Source organism: Chiloscyllium plagiosum, unplaced genomic scaffold (assembly GCF_037043375.1).
Source record: "Chiloscyllium plagiosum isolate Xiang-an unplaced genomic scaffold, Cpla_swu_hap1 HiC_scaffold_35, whole genome shotgun sequence".
Classification (NCBI taxonomy): Eukaryota; Metazoa; Chordata; class Chondrichthyes; order Orectolobiformes; family Hemiscylliidae; genus Chiloscyllium; species Chiloscyllium plagiosum.
Genome location: NW_028270173.1, coordinates 49,560,223 through 49,577,849, shown reverse-complemented (window position 1 = coordinate 49,577,849; position 17,627 = coordinate 49,560,223). Strand labels below are relative to the sequence as shown.

At 46.4% G+C, this 17,627-nt stretch overlaps 1 protein-coding gene across 1 annotated transcript in view; it reads left to right on the top strand.

Moving 5' to 3' along the window:
• The window catches only part of LOC148140822 (major histocompatibility complex class I-related protein 1-like), a 50,537-nt gene that overhangs the window by 18,872 nt on the left and 14,038 nt on the right, over nucleotides 1–17,627 (top strand). The gene's annotated exons all lie outside the window — the stretch shown is intronic.

The window sequence follows — 17,627 nt, the reverse complement described above, 5'->3', positions numbered from 1 at the left end:
GAGAGAGGGGAATGTGGAACTGAGGGGACAGAGTGAGTGTGGGGGAGTCTCCAGTACTGGGAGTACAGGGCACTGTGGGGAATGGAACTGATTGAATTCCCACACACAGATACACACGTATAAACACGTCTCGTTCCCTGTCTGATCTTCCTTTATGTGATCAGCCCAGACCAGGTCTAATATTGATCATTAGACCCACTGCACCCAATCAGACCCTCACTGACTGAATATTAATGGAATGGAAGGGATTTTCTGCATCTCCATAAAGTGTAAGGATGGAGGGGAGTATGGGAATGAGGATTTCTGACACAATCCCTGTAAAACCTTCCTTCCTGCCTTGTTTGGGCACCATCTCCTTGATAAATTTTGAAGATCTCTCTCCCTTAATGAGTTTGTGCAGTTTTGGATGACTTATTACTTTGGTTTGACCCTCGGCGTGTGACTCTGATACCGATCATGTTATTCCAGGCATTTGGTTTGTCTCCAGTACCACCGTATTTTTAATGTTTTGGAATGATCTCTCTGCCCCATTTAATGGGATTCTGGGTCATCCCTTCTCTTGTTATCCAGCTGTTGACACTTTCCTCCCACCATCTGACATTTGTGATCACCTGCAGAGACTCCACTCACCCCATTTGGATGATCTTTTGATCTCCCTGCTGATAAGTTCGGTGTCTGTGAGCTTCTCTCTCACTTCACCTGAGGAAGGGGCTACGCTCAGAAAGCTTGTGATTTCAAACAAACCTGTTGGACTGTAACTTGGGGCCGTGTGTGATTTCTGACTGTGTTCACTCGAGTCCAATACCTACACCTCCACATCAGTCTCCATTCCCTCACACTTGTTGTGTTCTCACTCTCTGAGAATGGATTATTCCCCATCCTAATGGACATTTATTTTGTTTCTGCAGGTTCACCAAATGGGACCTACACAACAGCTCCCAGTAAGTGACTGAGGGGACAGAGTGTTGGGAATGATGGATAAGGTAATGGGAGGTGTAGAGTAGATTCCCTACAGTGTGGAAACAGGTCCTTCAGCCCACCAAGTCCACACAGACCCTCCAAAGAGTAACCCACCCAGACCCATTCCCCTACCCTATATTTACCCCTGACTAACACACCTAACACTATGGGCAATGTAACATGGCCAATTCACCTGACCTGCACACCTTTGGATTGTGGGCAGAAACCGGAGCACCCGGAGGAAACCCACACAGACACGGGGAGAATGTGCAAAATCCGCACAGTCACCCGAGGTGGGAATTGTACATGGGTCCCTGGTGCTGTGAGGCAACAGTGCTAACCACTGAGCCACCGTGCTGCCCCTATTAGAGTGTAGAGCTATATTTGCCAGGGTGTTGCTGAGGGTGATGGGTCCGTCTCCTCACAATGCTGTTTCTCAGCCAACACTCTCTTATCGTCCTGTTTCTCTACTCCATGTCCCCAGTGCTCTCCTTCGAATTGTCACCCTCCATTCTCTTCCCCCACTGCCCCTCCCTCCACTCACTCACCCTTAATTCCCAATGGGGGGTGGGCTCAGAGAGTCTGGTTAGTTAGTGCTGAGGGTGATTAAATCCTGGGTCCACTGAGTGATAGAGAATATCTCACACTGTCTCATTTTATATTTGATATAACTTCTCACATTCTGTTTTTATTTTCTCAGCTTCTGATATCTCTGGTGCAGCTTCTTCATGATTCAGTAAGTGACATGTCAACTTTTCTCTGACGGAAATTTATTCAGATTTATATTCTCTAGATTTATTTGTAGCATTTTCACATCCCTCCTAACCCTGTCCCACCCTCCCAGACACTGTTAAACCCTGTCAGACTAATTCCCCTCCCCTCCTGGCTCTGTCCCACCCTCCCAGTCACTGTTAAACCCTGTCAGACTAATTCCCCTCCCCTCCTGGCCCTGTCCCACCCTCCCAGTCACTGTTATATCCTGTCAGACTAATCCCCCTCCTCTCCTGACCCTGTCCGACCCTCCCAGTCACTGTTAAACCCTGTCAGACTAATTCCCCTCCTCTCCTGACCCTGTCCCACCCTCCCAGTCACTGTTAAACCCTGTCAGACTAATTCCCCTCCCCTCCTGACCCTGTCCCACCCTCCCAGACACTGTTCAACCCTGTCAGACCAATTCCCCTCCCCTCCTAACCCTGTTCCAAGCTCCCAGACACTGTCAAACCCTGTCAAACTGATTCCCCTCCCCTCCTGACCCTGTCCCACCCTCCCAGTCACTGTTAAACCCTGTCAGACTAATTCCCCTCACCTCCCCGACCCAGTCCCATCCTCCCAGACACTGTTAAACCCTGTCAGACTAATTCCCCTCCCCTCCTGACCCTGTCCCACTCTCCCAGACACTGTTAAACCCTGTCAGACTAATTCCCCTCCCCTCCTGACCCTGTCCCACCCTCCCAGACACTGTTAAACCCTGTCAGACCAATTCCCCTCCCCTCCCACCCAGTCACTGGTAAACCCTGTCCGATTAATTCCCCTCCCCTTCCCAACCTGAAGTGAGTGCCTTGTATCTGTCCATTCCTGACCTTGTGGGTTTCCTGGGCCCCACTGCAGGACATTACTGGAGCCTCATTGCGGAATAAAAGGACTCTCCTGTTCCAGTGTGAACATGGACACCATTGTCTATCCTTCCATATCACAGCAGACACACAGAATTACAGCTCATTGTTCACACTCAATTCCTTCAGGACTGAGGTCAATTTTTCTGGGAATGTGTTTCCACAGATTGGGCAGTGGTTCCCAGATCCCCAGGTTTGGATCCTGATTCTTCAAGTGAGACCTTCTCAAGCCGTGTTTCCATCCCGTCTCAGAAATGTGAGCAGTGTCACCGTCAGAGGGATCTTCACAGATGGTTCCTCCCTCACACTTTCTCATCCTCACTGTCTTCAGTGGGTCACTGATTGACCTGAAATGAAGCAACGTCCTGAGGGAACTCGGAGACAGTTTTTATATTGAAAGAAATTGATTTTGCATTTGACGTTTACATATTTCAAATGTTATGTAAATCTCTGTACATAAATATCAGTTTTACATATTCTAATTCTTAAATAAGTATATAAATATTATAAATCTGAGTTATTGTTGAATACTAATATCTATCACTACTTATCACCATTGTTTAACTACAATCACCAATATGTGTCATTTGTAATAATTAAAAGTTATTTATTGACTTATTAATTTTGATATTTTTATTAATATTTCACAAGAACAATTCTATTCATTTACACAGCAGCAGCTTGTGGCTCTTGGAACCAGCAGATGCTGAGCTTCAATTCAATGTGAACTGGGGGAGTTAAGACCATATCCATCTGCCTCTATTGTAAAATCCAATTCCCAGATGATTACTCCTTACCCGTCAACACAATCAGGGAAAGTCCATTCCCAGAGAGTGAGAACACACAAGTGTGAAGGAATGGAGATTGTGTCAGAACCTGATGGAGATTCTGGACATCGCTTCCATTCCATCGATATTCCCTGAGGATGTGAGTGTGTGTGGTGGGTTTGATCAACATCAGACTTGTACTAAAGGACATAGCTGCTAGACTGGGTCTGCAGCAGGTGGTGAGGGAACCAACAAGAGGGAAAAACATACTTGATTCCATCTTTCCAATCTGCCAGCTGCAGGTACAAATGTCCATGACAGTCTCAGTGAGAGTGACCATCGCACTGTCCTTGAGAAGGCAAAGTCCCACTGTCACATTGGGAATAACCTCCATCGTATTGTGTGGTACTATCACTGTGTTAAATGGAACAGACTTGGATCAGATCTAGCAGCTCAAGCCTGGGTATCCATGAGGCACTGTGGGCCACCAACAGCAGCAGAACCATGCTCCAGCACAATCTGTAACCTCATGGCCTGGCATAGCCCCCACTGAACCATTAACACCAAGCCAGGGGATTAACCCTGGTTCAATGGGGAGTGCAGGAGGGCATGTCAGGAGCAGTACCAGACATACCTGAAGATGAGGTGCCAACCTGGTGAAGCCACCAAACAGGACGACTTGCATGTCACATAACATAAGCAACAAGTGATAGACAGAGCTAAGTGATCCCACAACCAACGGATCCGATCTCAGCTCTGCAGTCCTGCCACATCCAGCCAACTCACTGGAGGCTCCACAAATATTCCCACTCTCACTGATGAAACAGCCCATTACCTCAGTGTGAAAGATAGGCCTGAAGGTTTCACAGCAATCTTCAGTCAGAAGTGTCATCTCAGCCTCCTCCAGTGGTCCCCAGCATTACAGATGCCAGTCTTCAGCCAATTCAATTCACTCCACGTGATATCAAGAAACAGTTGAAGACACTGGGTACTGCAAAGGCTTCAGGCCCTGACAACATTCAGGCAATAGTCCTGAAGGCTTGTGCTCGAGAACTTGCCACTCCCCTATCCAAACTGTTCCAGTCCAGTTACAACACTGGCATCGACCCAACAATGTAGAAAATTGCCCAGGTATATCTTAGACACAAAAAGCAGGACAAACCCAATCTGCCCCATCAGTCTCCTCTCGATCATCAGTAAAGTGATGGAAGGTGTCATTAACAGTGCTATCAAGCAGCACCTGCTCAGCAATAACCTGCTCAGTGACGCCCAGTTTGGGCTCTGCCAGGGTCACTCAGCTCCTGACCTCAATACAGCCTTGGTTCGAACATGGACAAAAGAGCTGAATTCCAGAGGGGAGGTGGGAGTGACAGCCCCTGACATCAAGGCTGCATTTGACCGAGTGTGGCATCATGGAACTCGAGCAGAACTGGAACCAATGGGTATTGGGGGAAATCTCTCCAGTGGATAGATTCACACCTGACACATAGGAAGGTGGTCTTGGTTGTTGGAGGTCAGTCATCTCAGCTCCAGGAAAGCTCTGCAGGTGTCCCTCAGCGTGATGTCCTAGACCCAACCATCTTCAGCTGCTTCATCAATGACCTTCCCTCCATCATAAGGTCAGAAATGGGGATGCTTGCCAGTGATTGCATAATGTTCAGCACGAATTGCAACTCCTCAGACACTGAAGCAGTCCATGTTCAAATGCAACAAGGTCTGGACAATATCCAGGCTTGGGCTGACAAGTGGCAAGTAACATTTGCGCCACACAAATGCCAAGTTATAACCATCACCAACAAGAGACAATCTCACCACCACCCCTTTGCATTCAATGGTGTTACCATCACTGAATCCCCCCACTGTCAACAGCCTGTGAGTTATCATTGATCAGAAACTCAACTGTCCTCACCACATAAATGTAGTGGCTACAAGAGCAGGTCAGAGGCTAGAAATACTGCAGTGAGTAACTCGTCTCCTGATTTCCCAAAGTCTGTCCACCAACTACAAGACACAGGTCAGGAGTGTGATGGAATACTCCCTGCTTGCCTGGATGAGTACAGCCATCTCAACACTGAAGAAGCTTGATACCATCCAGGACTTAGTAACCCAACTGATTGGCACTGTATCCACCAACATCCAGTCCCTCCACCACTGACGCTCAGTTACAGCAGTGTTTGCTATCTACAGAAATTCATCAAAGATCCTTAAACAGTGCCTTCCAAACCCACAACCACCTCCATCTGGAAAGTCAAGGTCAGCAGATAAATGGGAACACCACCACCTTCATGTTCCCCTCCAAGCCACTCACCATCCTGACTCGGAAATATATCACCATCCCTTCACTGTTGCTGGCCAAAATCCTGGATTTCCCTCCCTCATGGCATTGTGGCTCAACCCACTGGAGGTAGACTGCAGCAGTTCAAGAAGGCAGATCACCACCACCTTCTCAAGGGCAACTAGGGACGGGTAATAAATGCTGGCCAGCCAGAGACACCCACATCCCACAAAAACAGAATCAATACAAAAACTGGGGGAGGTGTGATACATGGTTATTGTCTCTGGAGGAGGAATCCCGTGACCAAAGTATCATTCCAGAATGAGAAGCCTCTTTCTCCTCCAGGGAGTTGTTCAATGTTCACACCTGGATGTGACAGGACAGCAGAGCTTCGATCTTATCTATCGGTTGTGGAAACACTAAGTTCTGACTCTACTCCCTCTGCTGTTTACTGCACAATCAGTCCTGATCTGTCACTTCACTGACCACACCATCACTTACAAGTTCCCCTCCAAGCCACTCACCATCCTGACTTGGATGTATATTGCACTTGGTTCACTGTCACTGGGTCAAAATCCTGGAATTCCCTCCCACCACCACATGAGTTGCTGCTGTTCAGGAAGATAGCTCTCCCCCACCTTCTCAAGGACTGTTAGGGACGGGAAATAAATTCCAGCAGCCAGTGATTCCCACGTCTCTCCAGTGGATAAAAAGACATCACTTTTCAGCTCTGCCTGGTCCTGCTCCTGTGATCCCTCCCACATTCCTCATTGAACCGGGGTTGGTCCCCTGGCTTGGTGGTAATGAGAGACTGGGGGGTTGGGGTGAGCCATGAGGTTACAGTTTGTATTGGATGGCAGTTCTGCTGGTGTTGATGACCCACAGTACCTCATGGACACACAGTCTTCATCTGCTCGATCTGTTCACATCCCACAGGAGGGGAGGGAGGGGGTGTGCCATGAGGTTTAATGGGGAAATGTGTTCCCATCTGATGGTTATTGGGAGGAGCAGGGTGCAGTGAAGGGGCTGTAACCACCCGGCCCCCACTGGGTTCTCTGTACCTGACCCTCACCATCAATCTCCCCCCACCCCCCCCCCCGACCCCACCCCCAACACTGGTTCCCTGTACCTGAGTCTCACCATCAATCCCCCTCCCCCCCCACACTGGGTTCTCCGTACCTGACTCTCACCATCAATCCCTCCCTCCCCCAACACTCGCTTCTCTGTACCTGACTCTCACCATCAATCCCCCCCTCCCCCTCCCACACTGGGTTCTCTGTACCTGACCCTCACCATCAATCCCCCCTCCCCCTCCCACACTGGGTTCTCTGTACCTGACTCTCACCATCAATCCCCCTCCCCTCTCACACTCGGTTCTCTGTACCTGACTCTCACCATCAATCCCCCCCTCCCCCTCCCACACTGGGTTCTCTGTACCTGACCCTCACCATCAATCCCCCCTCCCCCTCCCACACTGGGTTCTCTGTACCTGACTCTCACCATCAATCCCCCCTCCCCCTCCCACACTGGGTTCTCTGTACCTGACTCTCACCATCAATCCCCCTCCCCTCCCACACTGGGTTCTCTGTACCTGACTCTCACCATCAATCTCCCCGTGCCCCCCCACCACACGCTGGGTTCTCTGTAACTGACTCGCACCATCAATCCCTCCTCCCCCCACCCCCCACACTGGGTTCTCTGTAACTGACCCTCACCATCAATTCCCCCTCCCCCCCACACTGGGTTCTCTGTACCTGACCCTCACCATCAATCCCCCCTCCCCGCTCACACTGGATTCTCTGTACCTGACCCTCACCATCAATCCCCCTCCCCTCTCACACTCGGTTCTCTGTACCTGACTCTCACCATCAATCCCACCCCCCCACCCTGCAGATATATGGGAACACCACCACCTTCATGTTCCCCTCCAAGCCACTCACCATCCTGACTTGGAAATATATTGCCATTACTTCACTGTCGGTGGGGGGGAGCCTGGGTGTTTCTCTCTCTGCACTCCCCCCTTCCACACTCCCCTCCCCCAGGGTCTGAGTGTCTCCCCTGTGACTGTGTCCTGAATGAGACTCAGTACCAGGAAGAACACCAGGGTCCATGGGATTCCCAGCCAGCCCAGGGTTAGCAGTGACTGATACTGACCTGTGACCCATGACCCAGGGTGACACCATGCCTCTGTGGTTCGCACTTCTGCCTCACAGCACCAGGGACCTGAGTTTGATTCCAGCCTTGAGCGACTGTCTGTGTGGAGTTTCCCTGAGTCTGCATGGGGTTCCTCCGGGTGCTCCAGTTTCCTGCCGCAGTCGAACAGGTGCACCTTGGGTGGATTGGCCATGCTCAATTGCCCAGTGTCCAGGGATGTGCATGTGGATTAGCTGTGGAACATGCAGGGTTACGGGATGGAATAGAGTGGTGGGTCTGGGTGGGAAAATCTTGAGAGGGTCGGTGTTGACTCAATGGGCCGAATAGCCTGTTTCCACACTGTAGGGATTCTATGACTCATGAATGGCCTTTAATCTCCCAGTTCCCAGAGACAGAATGGAAAGCTGAATTCTGTACTCATCGGGAGAGACTCAGGGAAAACACAGGGAGGTAAAGGAAAGGATCACAACATTCTGGGAATACACTGCCCCTATTCCAATCAGGGACTGGGAATTAAACACTCTGAGGGGAAACAGCTTCTGTTTACAAACTGGAAAAACCAGTAACACAACAATCTTTGGAGACTGCACCCTATTTGTTGAGAAATTTGATCCATTGTTTGATGTGAAGCTGCAGAAGCAGAAAAATGGAACAAGTGCTAAGTGATCACCCGGTCCCAGTGACGGGGAAGCTCCAGCACAGCCAGGCTGAGGTTCAGGCTCTGAGCCAGTAAGGCTGGGGCTGAGAAGAGGCCTCCCCCACCAGCTCAAGGAGCATCAGGACAGCACGAGGACCCTGGGATCCCCCTCTCACAGTAAACATATGGCTCAGTCCTTCCAACTGGGGGAGGTGACGGTACATCGGGATTGTCCCTGGAGCAGGAATCCAGCAACCCAAGTGGAGCCTCCTCCTCCTACATTGAGTTGTTGAATGATCATGACTGGATGTGGTAGGACAGCAGATCTGATCTGTTGGTTGTGGAATCACTGAGCTCTGTCTCTGCTGCTCCTGTTGTTTCTGCAACCTCGTCCTGTTCTGTAGCTTCACCGAGGAACACCATCATCTGCAAGTTCCCTCAAAGCCACTCACCATCCTGACCATCCATTCCTTCACTGTCACTGGCTCCAAATCTTGGAATTCCGTCCCTCCCTAATGACATTGTGGGTCTGCCTCCAGCACATGGAATGCTCCATGAGGATCACTGGGGAGATGGGTTCTCCCATGACTGCAGGGAACCAGCTGAATCTCCATGTTGGATTCTCTGTACCAGACTCTCACCATCAACTCCCATACTGGATCCTCTGGAACTAAACGTCCCACACCACTCTCTGTCATTAATCCACTCCATGAAGCCCCCACACCACACTCTTCGTTTCTCTCTCTGCACTCCCCTCCCTCCCCCAGGGTCTGAGTGTCTCCCCTGTGACTGTGTCCTGAATTAGGCTCAGTACCAGGAAGAACACCAGGGACAATGGAATTCCCAGCCAGCCGAGGGTTAGCAGTGACTGATACTGACCTGTGACCCATGAATGGCCTTAACTCTCCCAGGTCGCATTGAACTGACCCTCAACAACTGCTGATACGAGGACCCACAAGCTGCTGAGTGAAAATCTCGTGAAATTATTAGCAATGAATTCAATCAACAACGAACAATTATTTATTGATGACTAACCACAATTATCAGCATTTACAGTCAGTTTAATGATATAAATAGGAAAAGATTGTTTTCTCATTTGCATATTTGCTTTGTAAAAATTGTAAAAAAATTGAATCCAATTTGCATGACACAAAGTGCAAAGTCAGTCACATCCTTTCAGTGCAGTCTGCGGCTCTCTGAGCTGCCTCACCACATTTATAATTGTCGGTTATATTTTACAATATACAGATCACGTTAATCAGACAGCTCCCTCAAGGGGTTTTATAAGGTCATCAATCTCTTCCTGTAGTGTGGTGGGAGGGCTGCAGACAAAGACCTTGCTTCATTCAGCATCTATGGGACTTGAAATCCCTTTCCATGAAATGCCCCATTCTGGGTCTCACATATTATTGGTGAATGAGGTTTGGCTCTGAAAGGGTTAATGCTGAGGAGTACATTAAGCACTGCCCAATATGATGATGTCACATGGACTTGGGTGAAGAGATCAGCTGTGGATGTTGAAGGGGTGAGACCCAGCATGGATATCTCCCTCATCGTCTGTAAAACAATGTCCCCCTCACTCCCCAACGCCAGTGTATCCTGGACCGAGATGTTACCATGAAGTAAACTCAGTCCTGTTTAAAACAAGAGCCTGTTCTCATTAGCTTCTCAACTAACCACTTGACCAACCAGGTCCTGGAGATTCCAACCAGGAAAGAGAATGGTCACATTTAATCTCTCAGATGGAACTGGAGGAGCTGTGGGGAGGATCCATCTTACCCTACGTGTCTGAAAAGTCAATGGTTCATGGTGTCAATCCCTTCAAACAGCCGTGGAAGTGTTCTTGAAGAGCTCGAGGTTAATGAGGTCTGGGTACCACTCTGTGGTAGACTGGGATTTTACCTTCCTAACATCTCCATCATTGCACAATGAAGGACCAACGCCATCCAGATAATGAACCATCACTGGGTATCTTTATCTAACACTGTATCTATATCTGTGTGTGTGTGTCCATCTGTATGTTGTGTGTGGGTGCAAACAGATGTCTCTGACTTTGTACTTATCCACATCCGTGTATATCTTTCTACACTCCTGAGTGAGCTGTGTATGAGTGCACACTGACATATCTAACACTGACCGATATCTGTCCATCTCCCTTTCATTATCTGCCTTTTCTCTCTCACTCTGTGCAATCCACCTACTGACAGGATCCTGCTCTCTGTCTGTGAAATGTGGATCATGTATTCAGACCACATTATGATCTGGAATCACTTTCCCCTGAGCTACCTGACATTGCCAATGGAGATCAGGTGGTTAAACAAGATCCTGACACTAAAGTCCATCTAAAAGCTGAGCTGCCAGCTATCGATGCTCTGACCATGAATCACGGTGACAATGTTCAGCTCATGTGGTTCCAGTGTCTGAGGATCCAATCCTGAAGATGGTCTTATTGGGTAAGTTCAGAGTGAACAGTAAGATTATAATGTCTGTTTCAAAGTGACTCTGACACAAAGCAACACAGATGTCTGTCATTGGGAACAAGTTGTTGAAGATGAGAAAGGGTGAGGGAAACCAGCCCTAAAGATCCCTTCGACTGAGAGAGCCATCACCTTGCTGACACTGGATGGAGCCACTCCTGGGGAAAGTCTCACCTGAAGAATCAGGATTCTGACCTGGTGGATCTGGGATCCACTGTTCAATTTGTGGAAGCACATTCCCAAGAAAAATCTATCTCAATCATTCGTTAAAACCTGGTTATAGAGTCATGGAGATGTACAGCACAGAAACAGACAGTTTGGTCCAACACATCCAAGCTGACCAGTTATCTTGACGTCATCCAGTCCCACTTGCCAGCACCCGGCCCATATCCCTCCAAACCCTTCCTGTTCATTTAACCTTCCTGATGCCTTTTAAATGCAATTGTACCAGCCTCCACTACTTCCTCTGGCAGCTCATTCCATACACGTAACATACTCCATGTGAAAACGTTGCACTTGAGATCTCTTTTATATCTTTCCCCTCTCACCCTAAACCTATGCCTCTAGTTCTGGATTCCTCCAGCCCATGTCTATTTATCCTATCCATGCCCCTCATAATTTTGTAAACCTCTATAAGGTCACCCCTCAGCCTCCAATGCTCCAGGGAAAACAGCCCCAGCCTGTTCAGCCTCTCCCTATAGCTCAAGTCCTCCAACCCTGGTAACATCCTTATACATCTTTTCTCAAGCCTTTCAAGTTTCACAACATCTTTCTGAAAGGAAGGAGACCATCATTGTATGCAATATTTCAAAAGTGGCCTAACCAATGTCCTGTACAGCTGCAACATGACCTCTCAACTCCTGTACTCAATATTCTGACCACTAAAGGAAAGCATACCAAAAGCCTTCTTTACTATCCTATCTACCTGTAACTCTACATTCAAGAAGCTATGAACCTGCACTCCAAGGTCTTTTTGTTCAGCAACACTCCCTGGGACCTTACCATTAAGTGTATAAGTCCTGCCAAGATTTGCTTTCCCAAAATGCAGCACCTCACATTTATCTGAATTAAACACCATCTGCTACTCCTCAGCCCTCTTTTTGTCCACTGTATGGAAAGTTCCCCATTACCCTTTCCTTTCACAGCTTATCGGGCCATCTGTCCAATGATATGCCGAAAGAACATGACTTGGATTTTTGTGAACTCACTATTCACCAGGTTTAGCACCAAGCACGCCTTCTGAAGTTGATTGAATAATTCTGAGAGATACTCCAAATGATCCTTCCACATGTGTCTGAAAATGACAAGATCATCCAAGTACACCACACAATCGAACAATCCCAAAATGGCCTTCTTAGTTAGTCTTCAAAATATGGTATTTTTCGTGTCAAAAGACATCACTTTGATCTGGTAAAGGCTGCTCGCTGTCATATAAGCCACAATTGACTTCACTCTTTCAGTTAAAGTCACCTGCCAGTATCCTCTGAGTAGTTCAAGCTGAGAAATGTAAGTTGCTTGTCCCACCTTCTCAATGTAATCTTTCAATCTTGGCATAGGGTACAAAGCAGGTTCCATCACTGCGTTGTATTTTCGATAGTCCACACAAAATTGTTGGGTACCATCTGGTTTTGGTACCATCACTATGCGTGAGCTCCATTCACTGCAATTCATTCAATTATGTCATCGCTCAGCATGTTTTCAAACTCTTTTGGAACTTTTAGCAATTTCAAAATATTAAGTCTACAAGAATGTTTCTTCATTGGAAAAGCATTTCCTATATTTCCACCATGAGCAATTACTTGACTACTTCCCGGCTTATTCCCACATATCTTTATGTGATTGCAATCAGACTTTCAGGTCAGTTTGATTTTCCTGTGGAAGGGAACTCAGTAATTTAGTGCAAGTTTCTTCATTGTCCAATTTAATTTGAGGAAAATCAAATTCAGACTCATTTGGATTTGGGTCTTCCCTCTGAGTTGTAACAAGTATCCATTCTCATCTCACTTTTCTTCCTTCTCAAACACCTTCTGAGCAAAATCCCACCCTGTTTCCTTTCTACCTGACGTTCTTATCCAATAATTCCCCTCACTCAATTTCCTTTTGATTCAATAAAGCCAACTAACCCTTGCCTTTTAATGTTCACCTCCCACTGTCAGTAACACTATCACCTTATCCCCATTAACAAAACTACAAATGTCTGAGCACCTGTTTGCTTCCTGAACCACCACATGGCGTGCTGGGTTTACACACTGTCCAGCCAACTCACCCACTCTATTTAATTTCTCCCTAATATTTATCAAGTAGTCCTAATACTTAGTCTCTTCAATATTGACTCTTCAATATTTCCTGAATTAATTTAAATGGTCCCCCCACCTCATGTCCGAATACAAATTCAAATTTAGCTGATTTATTAGGTACATCCCAAATTGAAAAAAATGTACAAATACAATTTTGTTCTCCCAGTTGTGATGACACTGTGGCATTAAGTGGTGGATTTTACCCTGGTTTTTATTTGAAGAGAGATTTTAAGGGAGAGGTACTGAGCAGTCCAGCTGAGCCGTGAGAGTAAACAGCTTGTGAGGCCTTGGGGATTTTATAAGTTGGAATAATAGAAGCAGCCTGAATGACCCTGTGGGGTCAAGCTCCCACAGAACCAGGATTTTTTTTATACCTTTCAACAGTTGCTGTTGGGTTTTGAAGACGTGGAATCTATTTATCCCTCTCTCAGTTACAGCCAAAAGCTGGGGGTTCTCTTCCTGTTATTGCAGTTGGATGTGAGACAGTCTGTTTTCTGAATTTACAATTTGCCAAGAATATATTTATGGGATATTACTCTATTGGAACAGTTAATTACTAATAGTTATTGCTTCAATTATTCTGTTATGTTTTTAATAGAGTTGTTATTTTGTTGTATTTTGACTACAGTGGGGGAATAAAGTGTGTTCTGCTTTAAATCCGGTAGATGGACCAATCAAATTGCATCTGGAATGCAGCATCTCATGTTGAGCTTTAAAATAAGAAAAAGTTAGTGTCCAGACTATCTTCTGAATATTTTGAGGGGATTTGGTCTGTTCATAACACAATCCCTTGGATGGTCTTGACTGTCTGCCCTCAAGATAGTGTTGAAATCCGGGTGTTCCCCAACAGGAAACCCTGGATGGATCAGGACATACAGAACCTGCTAAAAACCAGGTGTGAGGCCTTCACATCAGGAGACCCACTCAAATATAAGGAATCCAGGTGTGACCTTCACAGAGCCATGAAGACAGCCAAGGACCAAAACTGATCCAAACTCGAGACCCAGACAGACACCCGGCAACTATGGCAAAGGCTGAATGACATCACAGGCTTGAAAAAGAGACAGTGCAAGATAGCAGACGATGACACATCCCTCCCAGATCGTCTCAACACCTTCTATGCTTACTTTGAGCAGACCTCTGGTGGAGAGGTAACACCTATTCCAACAAGTCCTGATGAACCTCTCCCAACTGTCGCTGCATCAGAGGTCAGGTCAGTTTTCCTGCGTGTGAATCCAAGCAACGTGATGGGACCAGAGTACCAGGCCGTGCACTCAGATCATGCGCAGATCAACTGGTAGAGGTCTTCTCGGACATCTACAACCTCTCTCGGCTCCCCACTGCTCTTGAGCCACTCCAATTTGCCCATTGGACCAACAGATCCACGTCAGATGCCATGTCACTTGCCCTTCACTCGTCCCTAGAACATCTTGACTCCAAGAACAGCTACATAAGAATCCTACTCATTGACTACAGTTCAGCCTCAACACTATTATCCCCTCGAGACTGATGACTAAACTTACTGATATTGGACTAATCCCCACTCTCTGCAACTGGATCCTTAGTTCCCTGTCCCACAGGCCACACTCAGTGAAGACTGGGGACAATATTTCATCCTCACTAACACTCAACACTGGAGGCCCCCAGGGGTGCGTACTCAGTCCCCTACTGTACTCACTATATACCCATGACTGTGTCACCAAATACCAGACTAATGCCATTTACAAGTTCGCTGATGACACCACCACAGTCGATCGAATCTCAGATGGCAATGAACAGTCTACAGACGGGAGGTGGAAGACCTGGAAAAACGGTGCACTGAGAACAACCTAACTCTCAATGCCAGCAAAACCAAGGAACTCATTATTGACTTTCGGTGGGATGTTACTCCTGCCCCCCTGCACAGAGGTGGAACGAGTGGAGAGTGTCAAGCTCCTGGGAGTGGTCATCCACAACAAGCTTTCTTGGACTCTTCATGTGGACACACTGGTGACAAAGGCCCACCAATGTCTCTTCTTCCTCAGGCAGCTGAGGGAATTTGGCATGACGCTCTGCCAACGTTTATAGGTGTGCCATCGAGAGCATTCTGTCTGGATGTATCACAACCTGGTATGGCAACTGTACCATTCAAGATCGGAGACGGTTACAGAGAGTGGTGAACTTGGCCCAGACAATCACAAAGGCCAACCTCCCATCTATAGAATCTATCTACCAGGCCCGCTGTCAAGGAAAGGCCGCCAGCATTCTCAAAGCTCCATCCCACCCTGGCAATGTTTTTCTATAACCTCTACCATCAGGGAGAAGGTACAGAAGTCTGAACACATTCACCAGCTGGTTTCAAAACCGTTTCTACCCGACTGCTGTTAGAATACTGAATGGACTCACAAACTCTTAACATTCGCCTGTACCTGTGTTTTTGTTTTAGCCGCTGTTTACCTATTATTTACTATTTCTGCTATTTAAGTCTGTGATCTGCCTGTATTGCTCGCAAGACAAAATTTTTCACTGTGCCTCGGTACATGTAACAATAAATTCAATTCAATTTAAAGTTTGAATGCTCCCCCATTTCTGGATGGTACACAATTGATTTAAATTATTTAGATGCCTGAGCTCTTCATAATTTCCTTGAATAACTTTGATGTAAAATTTGATCCTTGTTCCAATTGCATTTCTACAGGTTGTCTGTAATGAGGGAAAAATACTGAGTAATTCTTCTACCCTCCTTTCAGCCATGCTATCTCATTCTGGAATGGCCTCTGGAAATCTCAGAGACACATCCATTATGGTCAACAAATATTGATCCCCACTTTTTGTTTTAGGGTTGGGTCTGATGCAAATAATTAAAACTTTTGTAAAAGATTCATCAAATGCTGGAATAGGTATTAAGGGTGTTGGTTTGATCAATAAATGAGTTTTCCAATTATCTGACATGCCTGACATGTCTGGCAAAATGCAACAACATTTTGAAGGGCTTTTGCCAGAACCATGGATTTTCCTGCTCCACGGATGCGGCCTGACCTGCTGTGCTTTTCCAGCACCACTGTAACCTTGTCTCTGATCTCCAGCATCTGCAGTCCTCACTTTCGCCGAACATCTTTCTGCAGTCCAGGCCAATAAAAATAAACTTCTATTTTCCTTACTTCCAAATGACCTCCTACTGGTAACTCTCATGGTGCTACCCACAACACGTCCTTTATATCACACACCAGTAATACAACTTGATGAGCTTCTGCCCATTTTTCACCCACTTGAATATGTGATGGTCTCCATTTCCTCATCAACATTTCATTTTTAAGAGAGTGACATTGTGGGATAGGCGCAGATTCACCTTTTCGGTAAAACTGTGTTATCTTTCCACCTTTCTGTTGTAATTTCGCTAACATCTCTGAGCTAGAAAACGTATGCTTTGTTCTTGCTTTTTCTCAACAAATTGAACAAATATAGTTTCTGATAATTGAATTTTAACTTGCTTATCTTTTCTCTTCGTTCTCTCCTTCTGTTCAACCTGTGGCTTTGTGACCTTGTTATCACACATTCAGGAATCATTCCAGAATGAACTGTTCTGGAACCGAGAATTTCTCTGTTACTCCATCCACCACTTTTCATCAGACCCTCTAACTTCACCTTACATGAAAGAACACTATGTTTCTCACCATGGACTCCATGTATTCTAGCAATACTTTTTCTGATTACACATCTCTGTATCTCTCCCTAGCAAAGATTGACTTGCTCCCATATCTCTAAAAATCTTAATTTCTTTTCCTACTCGTCTTGGTAAACATGAGGAAACTTTCCTCGCACAAGTGCTGCAAAGTTGGAGAGAGTACTTGTGGATTGGAAGGTAGAAAATTAGAATTTGGTATTTGTAAAAGGCTAGGGGTGGGTGGGGGAAAGCATTGCATGGTCCCTTTAAAAATCTAGTGCTTTTTCTATGTTTAGAGATTTAAAATGGATGTCTGTGAACAGCAGCTTGAAGGTTTGCAAATCCACAGAGAGCACCCAAATTGAAACATTATATTGAAAGGCTATACAGTTAGCAGGCTAAACACCAGTTATTTTTTCAAGACAACAGGCTTTTGAATTTAGCCAATTAATTTGAGCAGCGACTTCGATACCAAAAATCTATTAAATTTAAGGCTGATGATTTTAACAACAGAAGACCAATCCTATTGTGTGAAATATTGATATGTCATCAAGGAGATGAAGGTAGGGGGCAGTTGGATAAAGACCCCAGAGCTAACTGCCCTCCAGCAGAGCCAATGGCCCTCAGCTCTTAAGAGAGAATCACTGGCTCTCACAGCCTCATCTATGTCTTAGAGAAAGTGCCATTAAAATAAAAATGGTACCAGTGGTACAGCTAGTTAATATTCCTGACAGAAGAATTGTTGGAGAAGGCATAGAACATTCCAGAAGGCACGTAACATGGATGTAATTTTGAGAGACTAAA